The sequence below is a fragment of the Cervus canadensis genome, chromosome X (assembly GCF_019320065.1).
Source record: "Cervus canadensis isolate Bull #8, Minnesota chromosome X, ASM1932006v1, whole genome shotgun sequence".
Classification (NCBI taxonomy): domain Eukaryota; kingdom Metazoa; phylum Chordata; class Mammalia; order Artiodactyla; family Cervidae; genus Cervus; species Cervus canadensis.
Window position 1 is genome coordinate 129664773 of NC_057419.1, and position 16065 is coordinate 129680837.

Sequence of the window (16065 nt, forward strand, 5' to 3'; positions counted from 1 at the left end):
CTGATCTAGGTGCCTTTCCTCCTTTCCGGATACAATTCCTCCTGTAATCCAGTGATCTGCAGGAAAGACGAGACGGCAGAAATACAGTCGGAATCTAAGAGCAGCCGCAACGGCCTCAAACGGCGCAGGAGCTCCTGGCCCCACGGACAAAGAGCACCCTGAGGGCGCTGGGCTGAAGCCCCCGGAGCCTGGGAACAGGCAGCAGTCCCTCTACTGCGCCACTCACGTTCCGTTGCCAACAACAGGAGCGGAAGAGCGTTTTACAACCCGCTTGGACAAGTTCCAAAGTAAGTGGTCCACTCTGACGGCGCCCACCTTCCGGGGAGCACTGGCAGGGCCCAAGACTCATTCTTTCTCCTAGAGCTTCTTTCGTCCTTTTCTGAGCCAAAGACCAACTAGGGGGTCTTAAGGCCACTGATAAGAAGTGCGTATTTGGTTAATTTTGGGGCCGCACCGCCCAGCTTGTGGGATCTTAGTTCCCCCACCAGGGACTGAACCTAGGCCCTCTGCAATGAGAATGTGGAATCCTAACCGCCAGGGAATTCCCAAGAAATACTTTAAAGAGAATGTCTTTATTTTTATTTATTTATTTATTTTTCCATTTATTTTTATTCGTTGGAGGCTAATTACTTTACAGTATTGTAGTGGTTTTTGCCATACATTAACATGAATCAGCCAAGGATTTACATGTGTTCCCCATCCCGATCCCCCCTCCTGCCTCCCTCTCCATCCCATCCCTCTGGGTCTTCCCAGTGCACCAGCCCTGAGCACTTGTCTCATGCATCCAGCCTGGGCTGGTGATCTGTTTCACTCTTGATAGTATACTTGTTTCAATGCTATTCTCTCAGAACATCCCACCCTCGCCTTCTCCCACAGAGTCCAAAAGTCTGTTCTGTACATCTGTGTCTCTTTTTCTGTTTTGCATATAGGGTTATCATTACCATCTTTTAAAATTCCATATATATGCGTTAGTATACTGTATTGGTGTTTATCTTTCTGGCTTACTTCACTCTGTATAATGGGCTCCGGTTTCATCCATCTCATTAGAACTGATTCAAATGAATTCTTTTTAATGGCTGAGTAATATTCCATTGTGTGTATGTACCACAGCTTCCTTATCCATTCATCTGCTGATGGGCATCTAGGTTGCTTCCATGTCCTGGCTATTATAAACAGTGTTGTGATTAACATTGGGGTACATGTGTCTCTTTCAGATCTGGTTTCCTTGGTGTGTATGCCCAGGAGTGGGATTGCTGGGTCATATGGCAGTTCTATTTCCAGTTTTTTAAGGAATCTCCACACTGTTTTCCATAGTGGCTGTACTAGTTTGCATTCGCACCAACAGTGTAAGAGGGTTCCCTTTTCTCCACACCCTCTCCAGCATTTATTGCTTGTGGACTTTTGGATAGCAGCCATTCTAACTGGCGTGTAATGGTACCTCATTGAGGTTTTGATTTGCATTTCTCTGATAATGAGCGATGTTGAGCATCTGTTCATGTGTTTGTTAGCCATCTGTATGTCTTCTTTGGAGAAACGTGTGTTTAGTTCTTTGGCCCATTTTTTGATTGGGTCATTTATTTTTCTGGAATTGAGCTGCAGGAAGAGAATGTCTTTAATAAATCTTGTCAGCCTCAAAAGAATTTTAAAATATTTTAAATAAATTATATAAATTTTATATAAAAAATTGTCCTTGGGCACTAGAGTGGAGGCAATTCTTCCTGGCACCAGGGTAGATATTTTCACACAGCATTAAAATGAATCAAGTGGCCACACTTTGGCTTGATGCTAAATTTTTGTAAACAGCGTCTGATTCAAACCAAGGTGGTGATCAGGGTGAGGAGAGTAAGGTGTGGCCAGTTGTCAAGTGAAGGGTCAGATCCTGTCCTGATTTAAAATTTTGATAATTTGTTCATAATAATTAATTTTGATTTTTAAAAAATTGCAAAAGTATTTTTCCCAGCAGATATCATTGTCCTCATTTTCTTTATTTTTTGAAAAATTTTTATTGAAGTATAGTTGATTTACAATGCTGTGATACAACAAACAAAAATATCATTTATCTGGAATCCTGAGTTTTGGGGTCCCTGAAATTTATTTATTTATGTGGGATCTTTAGTTCCCTGACCAGGAATCAGACCCATGCCCCTTGCAGTGGAAACGTGGAATCCTAACCACTGGACTTCCAGGGAAGTCCTGGGTCCCTTGAAATTTAATGTGGAGAGAAAAACATTACTAAAGCAAGGCCACAATCTGGATATTACAGAACAATGTAGTGGGGGTGAAGAGTTGTGGGATAGATATTTGAAAGTAAGAATGAGGATTTCCCTGGGGGTCTGGTGGTTAAGACTCTGTGCTTCTACTGCAGGGGGCCAGCCGGTTTCAATCCCTGGTCTGGGAACTAAGATCCTGCTTTGCTCTCCACCACCCAAAAAGCAAGCATGGATGGAACATGGTGTATTTCATTTCATCTACAACTTCAAACACTGGATATTTGTGGTTTTCTTCCCTCAGAAAGGAATTTGCAAGATGCATTTGTGTGCATGAAGCCAGGATATAGGTCAGTAAACTTGAAAAAATTGTTGAGGCAGCCATTCTAAAACCTGCTTCTGGGCTTGCACATCTTTGTCCTAGACATTCTGAAATTGTGTGTTTTTGCTACCTTTTCCATGTTTGGAGAATAAGTTTCGAACTTTGGGTCTTTGTGAGTGGGAAGTGGTATATGTAAACTCCAGCTTCTGGAAATTTCCTATTGCCACAGGGAACATGATTTTCTAAAGGAAAAAAAAAATAGGACTGAATCACTTCTTCTAGTCTATGTATACAATTAAATATATATATATATATATATAACGATAATTTATAAGTAACATATAAATGTCTCATACGTATATAATATAAATAAATATGTGCATAGGTATATGTATGCATATATATGAGGGAGAACTTCTGTGTGGAGACTATAAGATAGGAGTAATAGTGATATCTTTGTCATAGAATTGAAGAGAGGAATAAATGACATAATGTACACAAGTACATAGCACAATGTCTAGCCACAGAAGAAGCCCTCGAAAATGTTCACTACTGTTACTCTGCAATATATCCTCATCCCCTCAGTGTATTACCTGTGGAATATGTGGCATAATGGAAAGAGGCCCAATTAGGAATCACACATTCTGGTTCTTTCAGAGACACACACTGAAATATTTACAGATGAGATGATGTGATGTCTAGATTTGCCTTTAAATAATTCCAGGGCAGATGCAAGTGTGTTGGAGCATTGATTAAGGTGTTGATGAAACAATACTGGCTATGAATAATTGTTGACGCCAAGTGATGAGTACTTGGGATTCATCCTAAGATTGTTTCTGCTTTTACATATGTTTGACATTTTGCATAATAAAAAAACATGTTTTTAAATAATCAGAGTTACAAACTCAAATGCTGACAAAGCCAGGCCGGTGATATTAATATAACAGCAAGAAGCATGGTGACTGGCAAATTGGAGAACACTGTTTTCCAGTGCAGTGTTGCTGGGCAGGAATGTTGGGCCAGGACTGCGGTAGTTTCCAGTTTTTCAAGATTGGCCCCACATTTTAAAAATTTTAATAGTTTTTTTTTTTCAATTTTTTGGCCAAGCCACATGGCATGTGGGCTCTTAGCTCCCTGACCAGGGATCGAACTCAAGCCCTCTGCATTAGAAGAGCAGAGTCACAACCATTGGACCACCAGAGTTGTCCCTCAAAATGTTTATATGAATCCTTCCATTTTTAAAATGTTGGCAACTAACTGAAATATATTTTCTTGAAAAGTGTGCTGAATATCTAAAACAGGTCTGCAGAATAGACTTGGGCTGCAGTTGCCAATTTGCCACCTTTGCCTGAGAAGCTAACATTAAAACAATTTCCATTTTTCTGCAGCAGAAGAATATAACTGAAAACACACCTAAAGCTAACAATCATAGGATGCCACTGTTCGGCCCTGTTATTTCTCATTGTAAGTCCTGCTCCCAGACATGCTTTGCTCTCTCCTCTGTATCCCTGCCTGGGAGTTTCTCTAGGTTAATCCTTCACTCTGCTTACCTAGTTCTGATCTCAGATTTCTGACCAGTGAGGACTAAGACATCATGAGTGGCCAGGACAGGAAGTCTCATGGTAATGAACCAGGTCCCACTGAAACATTATGCCTCAGGGACAAGGTAACAACAGGCTGGAGAAGAAAAAGGGAATTTTATGAATCCCTTTTGGTCCCTCATGTGGTCAAGAACATTTTCTTGAAGTTCAGTAATTCTTTCCATCTCCTTTGCTTCTTTTTCTTCTGTTAAATGAAGTAGAATTTAAATAGAATACTCTTTATTTTGTATGTGGTATAATCCCAGTCTTAATAGATTCTCCTGCAGCATACACACCCCCCTTCACCCTTTCTTCTTCATCCTTGAACAATGGGAAATAAACTTGCATTGGCAGATAAAATGCAGAACCCTGGCTTATATTTAAATTTTAAATAAATAACAAACAATATTTTAGTATGTCTCCTATATTGCATGGGAAATTCTTATCCAGAAATATATTTGTTGTTTATCAGTAATTAAAACATAACTCAGCCTCCTGTATTATTTAAATATATTGAAATTTATCCTATACTTAAAAAATGATTTTTATGTATTTATTTATTGATTGCCTTGGGTCTTTGTTGCTGCCTGAAAGGCTTTCTCTAGTTGTGGTGAGTGGGGGCTACTGTTTGTTGTGGTGCTCAGGCTTCTCACTGTAGTGGTTTCTCCTGTTGTGGAGCATGGACTCTAGGTGCACAGGCTTCAGTGGTTGTAGCACTCAGGCCCAGTAGTTGTGGCTCTCGGACCCTAGAGCATTAGGGCTTCAGTAGTTGTCACACACGGGCTTAGTTGCCCCGCGGCATGTAGAATCCTCTCAGATCAGAGATTGAACCCACATCCCATGCATTGGCAGGCAGATTCTTATCCACTGTACCACCAGGGTTATCCCCTGTATTCTCTTTTTTGAAAAATAATTATTTTTGGTTGTGCAGGGTCTTCGTCACTGCAGTGAGCCGGGATTAGTCTCTAGTTGCAGTGTGCACTTCTCATTGCAGTGTCTTCTCTTGTGGAGCACAGGCTCTAGGGCTCATGGGCTTCAGTAGTTGTGGCACATGGGTTCAGTTGCCCTGAGGCATGTGGGATCTTCCCAGGCCAGAGATCGAACTGGTGTCCCTTGCACTGCAAGGTGCATTCTTTTTTTTTTTTTTTTTTCACAGAGCACAGAAAACTTTATTCATCCACACTGCCCCGGAGAAGGGCAGGCTCACTTCAATATGGTAATCCTCTTGGGCTTCCGCAAGCTCCCGCTCGATGCGCTTCTGCTCATCCTGCTTCTTCTTCTCCTCGGCTGCGAGCCTTCTCTCCTCTTCTGCCCGGGGTTTCAGGTAATTGTAGCGCTTGGCGACGTAGGCCATGCCGAGGAACAGGGCGGAGTAACGGCCGAGCTTGATGAGTGGAGAGACCTACACCGGCGGAACCATCTTGTCCGTGACCCTCGCAAGGTGGAGTCTTAACCACTGGATCAGCAAGAAAGCCCTACCCTGTATTCTCCCCGCCCCCCCCCCGTTTTATTTATTTATTTACTTTACAATATTGTATTGGTTTTGCCATACATTGACATGAATCTGCCATGGGTGTACATGTGTTCCCCATCCTGATCCCCCCTCCCACCTCCCTCCCCATCCCATCCCTCTGGGTCATCCCAGTGCGCCAGGCCCGAGCACCCTGTATCATGCATCCAACCTGGACTAGCAATTCGTTTCAAATATGATAATTTACATGTTTCAATGCCATTCTCCCATATCATCCCGCCCTTGCCTTCTCCCAGAGAGTCCAAAAAGACTGTTCTATACATATGTGTCTCTTTTGCTGTCTCACATACAGGGTTATCGTGACCATCTTTCTAAATTCCATATATATGCGTTAGTATGCTGTATTGGTGTTTTTCTTTCTGACTTACTTCACTCTGTATAATGGGCTCCAGTGTCATCCACCTCATTAGAACTGATTCAAATGTATTCTTTTTAATGGCTGAGTAATATTCCATTGTGTATGTGTACCACAGCTTTCTTTTTTTTTTTTTTTAAGAAAGCACTTTTATTTTACAAACTAAATATTCAGCTAAGATTTTCACTGGTTTTTCCTTAAAGTTCTGTGATATCTGCTTGAAAGTTGCTGTCTACACAGTCTCTCCGTCCTCTATATCTAAGGATTATTTTCTTTTTCTCTATTTTTATTTTTTATTTATTTTTTATTAGTTGGAGGTTAATTAATTTACAATATTGTAATGGTTTTTGCCATACATTGACATGAAGCAGCCATGGATTTACATGGGTTTCACATCCTGATCGCCCCTCCCGCCTCCCTCCCCATCCCATCCCTCTGGGTCTTCCCAGTGCACCAGCCCTGAGCACTTGTCTCATGCATCCAACCTGGGCTGGTGATCTGTTTCACCCTTGATAGTATGCTTGTTTCAGTGCTATTCTCTCAGAACATCCCACCCTTGCCTTCTCCCACAGAGTCTAAAACTCTGTTCTGTACATCTGTGTCTCTTTTTCTGTTTTGCATATAGGGTTACCGTTACCATCTTTTAAAATTCCATATATATGCATTAGTATACTGTATTGGTGTTTATCTTTCCGGCTTACTTCACTCTGTATAATGGGCTCCAGTTTCATCCATCTCATTAGAACTGATTCAAATGAATTCTTTTTAATGGCTGAATAATATTCCATTGTGTATATGTACCACAGCTTCCTTATCCATCCATCTGCTGATGGATAAAGCCCACATGGTCATGATGTATGACCTTTTTAATATGTTGTTGGATTCTGTTTGCTAGAATTTTGTTAAGGGTTTTTGCATCTATGTTCATCAGTGATATTGGCCTGTAGTTTTCTTTTTTTGTGGCATGTTTGTCAGGTTTTGGAATTAGGGTGTTGGTGGCCTCATAGAATGAGTGTGGAAGTTTACCTTCTTCTGCAATTTTCTGGAAGAGTTTAAGATAGGTGTTAGCTCGTCTCTAAATTTTTGGTAGAATTCAGCTGTGAAGCCATCTGGTCCTGGGCTTTTGTTTGTTGGAAGATTTCTGATTACAGTTTCAATTTCCGTGCTTGTGATGGGTCTGTGAAGATTTTCTGTTTCTTCCTGGTTCAGTTTTGGAAAGTTATACTTTTCTAAGAATTTTTCCATTTCTTCCAAGTTTTCCACTTCATTGGCATAGAGCTGCTGGTAGTAGTCTCTTATTGTCCTTTGTATTTCAGTGTTGTCTGTTGTGATCTCTCCATTTTGATTTCTAATTTTGTTGATTTGGTTCTTCTCCCTTTGTTTCTTAATGATTCTTGCTAACGGTTTGTCAATTTTGTTTATCTTTTCAAAAAAACCAGCTTTTAGCTTTGTTGATTTTTGCTATGGTCTCTTTTGTTTCTTTTGCATTTATTTCTGCCTTAATTTTTAAGATTTCTTTCCTTCTACTAACCCTGGGGTTCTTCCTTTCTTCCTTCTCTAGTTGATTTAGGTGTAGAGCTAGGTTATTTATTTGACTTTTTTCTTGTTTCTTGAGGTAAGCCTGTAATGCTATGAACCTTCCCCTTAGCACTGCTTTTACAGTGTCCCATAGGTTTTGGGTTGTTGTGTTTTCATTTTCATTCGTTTCTATGCATATTTTGATTTCTGTTTTGATTTCTTCTATGATTTGTTGGTTATTCAGAAGCATGTTATTTAGCCTCCATATGTTTATGTTGGAATTTTAGTATTTTTTTTCCTGTAATTGAGATCTAATCTTACTGCATTGTGGTCAGAAAAGATGACTGGAATGATCTCACCTTTTTGAATTTACCAAGGCTAGATTTATGGCCCAGGATGTGATCTATTCTGGAGAAGGTTCCATGTGCACTTGAGAAAAAGGTGAAATTGATTGTTTTGGGGTGAAATGTCCTATAGATATCAATTAGGTCTAGCTGGTCCATTGTGTCATTTAAAGTTTGTGTTTCCTTGTTAATTTTCTGTTTAGTTGATATATCCATAGGTGTGAGTGGGGTATTAAAGTTTCCCACTATTATGGTGTTGTTGTTAATTTCCCCTTTCATTCCCTTTAGTATTTGCCTTACATATTGCAGTGCTCCTATGTTGGGTGCGTATATATTTATAATTGTTATATCTTCTGCTTGGATTGATCCTTTGATCATTATGTAGTGTCCTTCTTTGTCTCTTTTCACAGCCTTAATTTTAAAGCCTATTTTATCTGATATGAGTATTGCAACTCCTGCTTTCTTTTGGTCTCCGTTTGTGTGAAGTATTTTTTTCCAGCCCTTCACTTTTAGTCTGTATGTGTCCCTTGTTTTGAGGTGGGTCTCTTGTAGACAGCATATATAGGGGTCTTGCTTTTGTATCCATTCAGCCAGTCTTTGTCTTTTGGTTGGGGCATTCAACCCATTTACATTTAGGGTAATTATTGATAGGTATGGTCCCGTTGCCATTTGCTTTGTTGTTTTGGGTTTGCGTTTATACAACCTTTCTGTGTTTCCTGTCTAGAGAATATCCTTTAGCATTTGTTGGAGAGCTGGTTTGGTGGTGCTGAATTCTCTCAGCTTTTGCTTGTCTGTAAAGCTTTTGAATTCTCCTTCATATCTGAATGAGATCCTTGCTGGGTACAGTAATCTGGGTTGTAGGTTGTTCTCTTTCATTACTTTAAGTATGCCCTGCCATTCCCTTCTGGCCTGGAGGGTTTCTATTGATAGATCAGCTGTTATCCTTATGGGAATCCCTTTGGTGTTATTTGTTGTTTCTCCCTTACTGGTTTTAATATTTGTTCTTTGTGTTTGATCTTTGTGAATTTGATTCATATGTGTCTTGGGGTGTTTCACCTTGGGTTTATCCTGTTTGGGACTCTGGGTTTCTTGGACTTGTGTAACTATTTTCTTTCCCATTTTACGGAAGTTTTCAGTATTCTTTTTTTTTTTTTTATTACCTATTTATCAGTATTCATTTTTAATTGACTCTTTTTTATTTCTTCTAGGTCCTTGTTAAACATTTCTTGCATCTTCTCAGTCCTGGTCTCCAGGCTATTTATCTGTAACTCAATTTTGTTTTCAAGATTTTGGATCATTTTTATTATCATTATTCTAAATTCTTTTTCAGGTAGATTCCCTATATCCTCCTCTTTTGTTTGGCTTGGTGGGCATTTTTCATGTTCCTTTACCTGCTGGGTATTTCTCTGCCTTTCCATCTTGTTTAGATTGCTGTGTTTGGAGTGACCTTTCTGTATTCTGGTGGTCTGCAGTTCCTTTTTCTTGTAGAGGTTTCTCCCAGTGGGTGGGGTTAGACGATTGGCTTGTAAAGTTTTCCTGGTTAGGGAAGCTTGCGTCAGTGTTCTGGTGCATGGAACTGGATTTCTTCCCTCTGGAGTGCAATGGAGTGTCCAGTATGGAGTTTTGAGATGGGTCTATGGGTTTCGTGTGACTTTGGGCAGCCTGTATGTTGACACTCAGGGCTATGTTCCTGCGTTGCTGGAGAATTTGTGTGATATGTCTTGCTCTGGAACTTATTGGCTCTTGGGTGGTGGTTGGTTACAGTGTAGGTATGGAGGCTTTAGGATGATCTCTTATTACTTAATGTTCCCTGTAGTCAGGAGTTCTCTGGTGTTCTCAGGTTTTGGACTTAAGTCTCCTGCCTCTGGATTTCAGTCTTATTCTTCCAGAAGCCTCAAGACTTCTCCAACTATACAGCACTGATAATAAAACTTCTAGGTTAATGGTGAAAAGATTCTCCACAGTGAATGACACCCAGAAAGGTTCACAGAGTTACATGAAGAAGAGGAGAGGGAGGAAGGAGATAGAGATAAGCAGGGGGAGAAAAAGGGGGACTCAAGAGGAGAGAGACAGATCTAGGCAGTACTCTGTTTCCTACGTGTTCTCTGAAGCCCAGAACACCCACAGAGATTCACAGAATTGGATTGAGAAGAGAAGGGGGAGGGAGGAAATAAGAGGTGATCTGGGGGAGAAAAAGGAGAGTCAAAAGGGGGAGAGAGTAATCAAGCCAGTAATCACACTCCTGAGTAAAAATGGGTACTGAAGGTTGGATTCTTAAATGTCCAAAATTCTTATCAAATACTGAAAAACAAAGTTTAAAAATCTAGAGTAGAGGTTAGACTCTTAAAAATACAATATTAAAAACAAAAACAAACAAAAATAATAAAATAAAAAATAAAAGAAAAAGAAAAATACAAAATATTTAAGAAATATATATGAAGTTCGCTTTAAAAATAGGGTCTTTTTTTCTGCAAGGTTATAGTGAAATGAAAAGGAAAATTAAGGAGTAATAGAGGACTTTAAAAGAAAATAAAAGAACAAAAATTTTTAAAAAAGAAAAATAATTGTTTTTAATTAAAAAAATAGTAACAATATATGAAAATGAAAATTAAGGAGTAATAGAGGCATAATAGAGGACTTTAAAAGAAAATAAAAGAAAAAATTAAAAAAGGAAAAAATTTTAATTAAAAAAATAGTAAAAATATATGAAAATGAAAATGAAAATTGAGGAGTAATAGAGGACGTTGATAGAAAATAAAAGAAAATGACAATTAAGGAGTAATAGAGGAGTAATAGAGAATTTTAAAAGAAAATAAAGAAAAATAGTAAAAAAAAGAAAAACAAAGAAAAAAAATTTTTTTAATTAAAATAAATAAATAGTAAAAATATATCTAGGAATTTCTCTGGAGCTGTTGCGGGCAGTGTGGGTTCAGTTCAGTTTCAGATAGCTCCTTGTTCCAGCTTACACTTCTTGATATCTATATGCCCCTTCCAGTGTAGTCAGTGTTAACTACAGGGATTTTAATCTGTTGCCCCTGTCACTTCTGAAGCCGTTCCCATTGTTTATTTGGCTTTTGTCTGCAGGTCTCTTCAGTGTCTAATTTCCGCCCTGACACAAGGGGGCAGTGGTGGTCACTTTTTTTAGGCTCACTTGTTCAGTCCTGCTGTGGGGAGAGACAAACATTGCAAACAAATATCACTGGCATGTGTGGGGAGTGCCCACAGTGTTTCAGCTGCACCAGGTTTGCCCCCGCTCACGGCGTGTGTGCTTTCCCAGTCTGCACTGCTCAGGCTCTAGGCTGCTCTGCCGGGAACTGTCTGATGCGGGCCCTGGTTTGCACGCACTCCCCAGGTCTAAGCTGCTCAGGTTCAGGTTCTCGGGTACTCCACAAAGGCGCAGACTTAGTTGGGCCTGCGTTTTGTGCCCATCCCAGGTCTGAGCAGCTCAGGTGACCAGGTGCTTGGCGAGCAAGGTCGCCGTGACTTATCGCCTCCCCTGTCCCAGCCGCTCGGTTTTCTGGGTATACAATGGGCACACCTTCTCGGGTGTGCCGTGTGTCTCTTCTGGGGAGCTGATCTCTGACTGCGACCCTCCCAGCAGATGTCGACTGTCCAGAATCCCAAGAAGTCTTGGTCAGCAACGAAGTCTGCTTGCAGTTTGGTATAGGATGCCTCTCTGGGGCTGCGATTGCCCCCTTCTGGCTCTGGCTGCTCTCGCCTGCCTGTCTCTGGTGGGGGATGGGCGGGTCAGCAGCTGGCTAGCTCTGCTCGGTCCTTTGTTCTGTGAGCGGGCCTGGCAGTGTCTTAGGTTAGGGCTTTTCACGGGATAGCTATCCCAAAGTCTGGGTTGATATCTTAAGCTAGTTCCCTCAGATTGCCCTCGGGGTATTCAGGCCCGGTCCGTACCCAAAGCACTGCAGCCCGCGTCTCCCTGTCCAGCCCCTGCTTGCTAGTGGGGGATGCGAGCGTCTGGGCTGCTGCTCCGCTGGGGGTTGCTGTTAGGCACGTAATCTGTGGGGTTTAATTATTTATTTATTTTTCCTCCCAGTTATTTTGCCCTCTGAGATTCCAAGGCTCACCACAGACCCGCTGGAGAGAGTGTTTCCTGGTGTTTGGAGACTTCTCTCTTTTTTAAGTCTCCCTCCCCGGGACGGATCTCTGTCCCTACCTCTTTTGTCTCTCTTTTTATCTTTTATATTTTGTCCTACCTTCTTTCGAAGACAACGGGCTGCCTTTCTGGGTGTCTGATGTCCTCTGCCAGCATTCAGAAGTTGTTTTGTGAAATTTGCTCAGCGTTCAAATGTTTTTTTTTTTTAATGAATTTGTGGGGGAGAAAATGGTCTGCCCGTCCTATTCCTCCACCATCAAGGACAGCCCTACCCTGTATTCTTTATGCTAAATATTATAACTGTAATACAAACGTATTGTCATTTCTGTAGGAAATGCTTTTAATACTTTGTACTTTTCTCCCCATTCCATTTATATTTTTTTTAATTCAGGAGAGATTTAAAAAATATGTACTTTGATTTGAGCTAATATTATACACACACATATATACATTGATATATGACACAGTACACACACTGTATTATATAATATTAAAGTAGGAAGTCAAGAGATACCTGGAGTAACAGGCAAATTTGGCCTTGGAGTACAGAATGAAGCAGGGCAAAGGTTAACAGAGTTTTGCCAAGAGAACGCACTGGTCATAGCAAACACCCTCTTCCAACAACACAAGAGACAACTCTACACATGGACATCACCAGATGGTCAACACTGATCAGACTGATTATACTCTTTGCAGCCAAAGATGGAGAAGCTCTATACAGTCAGCAAAAACAAGACTGGGAGATGACTGTGGCTCAGATCATGAAATCCTTATTGCCAAATTCAGACTGAAATTGAAGAAAGTGGAGAAAACCACTAGACCGTTCAGGTATGACCTAAATCAAATCCCTTATGACTATACAGTGGGAGTGAGAAATAGATTTAAGGGACTAGAGCTGATAGACAGAGTGCCTGATGAACTATGGACGGATGTTTGTGATATTGTACAGGAGACAGGAATCAAGACCATCCCCAAGAAAAAGAAATGCAAAAAAGCAAAATGTCTGTCTGAGGAGGCCTTACAAATAGCTGTGAAAAGAATGGAAGTGAAAAGCAAAGGAGAAAAGGAAAGATATACCCATTTGAATGCAGAGTTCTAAAGAATAGCCAGGAGAGATAAGAAAGCCTTCCTCAGCGAACAATGCAAATAAATAGAGGAAAACAATAGAATGGGAAAGACTAGAGATCTCTTCAAGAAAATTAGAGGTACCAAGGGAACATTTCACACAAAGATGGGCTCAATAAAGGACAGAAATGGTATGGACCTAACAGAAGCAGAAGATATTAAGAAGAGGTGGCAAGAATACACAGAAGAACTGTATAAAAAAGAATTCACGACCCAGATAATCATGATGGTGTGATCACTCACACTCAGCTAGAGCCAGACATCCTGGGATGTGAAGTCAAATAGGTCTTAGGAAGCATCACTACAAACAAAGCTAGTGGAGGTGATGGAATTCCAGTTGAGTTATTTCAAATCCTGAAAGATGATGCTGTGAACGTGTTGCACTCAATATGCCAGCAAATTTGGAAAACTCAGCAGTGGCCACAGGACTGGAAAAGGTCAGTTTTCATTCCAATCCCAAAGAAAGGCAATGCCAAAGAATACTCAAACTACTGCACAGTTGCACTCATCTCACACGCTAGTAAAGTAATGCTTAAAAATTCTCCAAGCCAGGGTTCAGTAACACATGAACTGTGAACTTCCAGATGTTCAGGCTGGTTTTAGAAAGGGCAGAGGAACTAGAGATCAAGTTGCCAACGTCCTCTGGATCATCAAAAAAGCAAGAGAGTTCCAGAAAAACATCTATTTCTGCTTTATTGACTATGCCAAAGCCTTTGACTGTGTGGATCACAATAAACTGTGGAGAATTCTGAGAGATGGGAATACCAGACCACCTGACCTGCCTCTTGAGAAACTTGTATGCAGGTCAGGAAGCAACAGTTAGAACTGGCCATGGAACAACAGACTGGTTCCAAATAGGTAAAGGAGTACATCAAGGCCGTATATTGTCACCCTGCTTATTTAACTTATATACAGAGTACATCATGAGAAACGCTGGGCTGGAGGAAGCACAAGCTGGAATCAAGATTGTCGGGAGAAATATCAATAACCTCAGATATGCAGATGACACCACCCTTATGGCAGAAAGTGTAGAAGAACTAAAGAGCCTCTTGATGAAAGTGAAAGAGGAGAGTGAAAAAGTTGGCTTAAAGCTCAACATTCAGAAAACTTAAGATCATGGTATTTGGTCCCATCACTTCATGGCAAATAGATGGGGAAATAGTGGAAACAGTGGCTGACTTTATTTTTCTGGGCTCCAAAATCACTGCAGATGGTGATTGCAGCCATGAAATTAAAAGATGCTTACTCCTTGGAAGGAAAGTTATGACCAACCTAGACAGCATATTGAAAAGCAGAGAGATTACTTTGTCAACAATTTCCGTCTAGTCAAGGCTATGGTTTTTCCAGTGGTCATGTACGGATGTGAGAGTTGGACTATAAAGAAAGCTGAGTGCCAAAGAATTGATGGTTTTGAACTGTGGTGTTGGAGAAGACTCTTGAGAGTCCCTTGGACTGCAAGGAGATCCAACCAGTCCATCCTATAGGAAATCAGTCCTGAATATTCATTTGAAGGACTGATGCTGAAGCTGGAACTCCAATATTTTGGCCACCTGATGCGAAGACCTGACTCATTTGAAAGGACCCTGATGCTGGGAAAGATTGAGGGCAGGAGGAGAAGAGGACGACAGAGGGTGAGATGGTTGGATGGCATCACCGACTCAATGGACATGGGTTTGTGTAGACTCTGGGAGTTGGTGATGGACAGGGAAGCCTGACGTGCTGCGGTTCATGGGATCACAAAGAGTTGGACATGACTGATTGACTGAACTGAACTGATATAGTTATATTATATACTAATATAATATTATATGATACAGGGTGTGACACATATAGTGTGTGTATCTATGTGTGTGTGAAACTGAAAGTGTTAGTCACTCAGACGTGTCTGACTCTTTGTGACCCCATGGACTGCAGCCCACTAGGCTCCTCTCCAGACAAGAATACTTGAGTGGATTGTCATTTCCTCCCCCAGTGGATCTTCCCCACCCCAGAGATCGAACACGGGTGTCTCACATTTCTGGCAGATTCGTTATTGTCTGAGCCATCAGGGAAGTCCGTAAAAGTGTTAGTGTGTGTGTGTGTATTGTATATGTACATGTGTTTACATATACACCTAGGGCTTCCTAGGTCATGCTAGTGGTAAAGAAGCCACCTGCTAATGCAGGAGACTTAAGAGACACAGTCCATGGTATCACAGAGTCGGACACAACTGAATCGACTTAGTACGCATGCACAGCGGGCCTTCATATTACACCCCCTCCCCAAACACGAGATGAATTGACTATACTGTCGAAATGGCCTCTTTGTGAAATATGACAAGTGTCCTATCGCCTTTCCCTTCAGTTATTTCACATAGGGGCCTGAGGAAGGACGCTGTCTCCTGTTCAGCTCAGTCTCCTGAGGAACCGAAAGGATGCAGGGAGCGGGTGCCCAAGGTGGCTCATTTCCAGGGATGCGCACTGCACTTCCGCCCGCAGGAGTGCACTCCAGACGTCATCAACTCGCCTGGTACCCTTTCCAAGGTTTCCTCTGCTTTGGGCGGGACCGCAGCATGGGCATTCTGGAAGGCCAGACGCTAGTAGAGAGCTCCCCCTTTTTTCGTGCAGCGTTGATTGGTCTGTCCCGCTCTTTAGCCGGGAGGCGGAGTTCGTGGAAGAGCCCCGAGCCCTTGGCGCCGCCGCTCTAGCCCGCACTCTGGCTCTCGGCCCGGGAACTGGCCGAGGCCCCAGAAACCAGCCCTGCGACCCCGGCTCCCGGTGTCGTTGGCAAGAGCTGCCCTCGGCTCCTCCGGGCGACCACTCCTCCCCTTCTGCCTCCTCGTTCACGAGCGCGGCCGCCACTCACGCCGCTGCGGGAGCAACGAGGCAAAACCGATCTCCTGGACAAGGACCGGGAGGAGGTGAGTGATGCGGCCACACCTTCGCTCTGAGGAGCCCACCTGCCTTCAGAGTCTGCTTCATCTCTCGTCCTGCTTC

General features: G+C 41.9%; 1 pseudogene; it reads right to left on the reverse strand.

Annotated features, from left to right (window-relative positions):
* Window positions 1-5242: 5242 nt before the first annotated feature.
* On the reverse strand, window positions 5243-5529 carry LOC122434915 (annotated as a pseudogene).
* Window positions 5530-16065: the final 10536 nt, after the last annotated feature.